The sequence below is a fragment of the Morone saxatilis genome, unplaced genomic scaffold (genome assembly GCF_004916995.1).
Source record: "Morone saxatilis isolate NCDOM2014 unplaced genomic scaffold, NCSU_SB_2.0 Contig14, whole genome shotgun sequence".
NCBI lineage: Eukaryota > Metazoa > Chordata > Actinopteri > Moronidae > Morone > Morone saxatilis.
The window spans coordinates 11,819,071-11,820,087 of record NW_023339696.1 but is presented as its reverse complement, the minus strand read 5'-3'; positions in this window follow the sequence as shown (position 1 = coordinate 11,820,087).

The following is a 1,017-nucleotide window of genomic DNA, read 5'->3' as shown; positions in this document are numbered from 1 at the left end:
GACCATTATGATCAGCTAAGTAAACAGAGCTGGGTGAGCATTAAAAGTGAATGATTTTATGTAATTATGATACACTTTGCAAATAAATTTGGATAATCAGTGTGGCTCTGAATGCACAAGCAAGAATTTCCATTGAATTTTGTGACAGGTAAGATAGCATTTAGGCCGACTAGCTATTTTAAACCATAATAGCGCAAATTTATTTCCACACGGAGCATAAATGGGTGTCCTCAACCTTTTCAAACACTATGCTCAAGCCCTTTAACGTTTCATTTTAATTCAATTTTTGGTGCCTGTTGAAAAACCACCAGCATTCAAGAATGCCAAAAATGTCTATTCTCTATAAGGATTTCTTGAATTAATGATTATTAAAATGTGTGTTAGTAAATGACATTTAAACAATGCATTATGTGCCATATTTTAACATTCCTCCCAGTCAGCTTTGGAATTTTGCTTTAAGTTTCATTTAGTTCACAAAATAGTTAATTTATTGTCATGTGTATTTTATCCACTGAGTCTCTTGGTGAAGAAATACATTAAATTCCAGAAGACCATGGAGAAACCAAGAAATACTATAACACATCTACTGTGCAATGACTTTTATTTGGGCCCTTTTGTTGATCTATATGAGCCCAGAATAAATAATCTCACAGAACCAGTTTGTTAAAATGCACTTGGACATACCAGAAATGCATCACCTTTTAACTCTAAAATGTTCTTCTTCCCCCAACCCATTAAGGGATTATTTCCTTCCATACATCCATTTCGCCTGGTGTCGTTCTCTCAGCCCACCTGACACCCATCACACAGTTCTCATCGGAAGCAAGATGCATAACAGACAAACAATTCCTGAAGTATCACTTCTAAGTATCCTGGTTTAACGGCATAGGAAGATGTGCCATTTGTAAAACATATAAAACGTGTCTAAATGCCTCTAAGTGTGAGGACACAACATTATTCCTTTTTCCGCCCCTGCCTTCAAAAAGTCGCAGCTGCCTTGTCCCATTGGCCATGCAA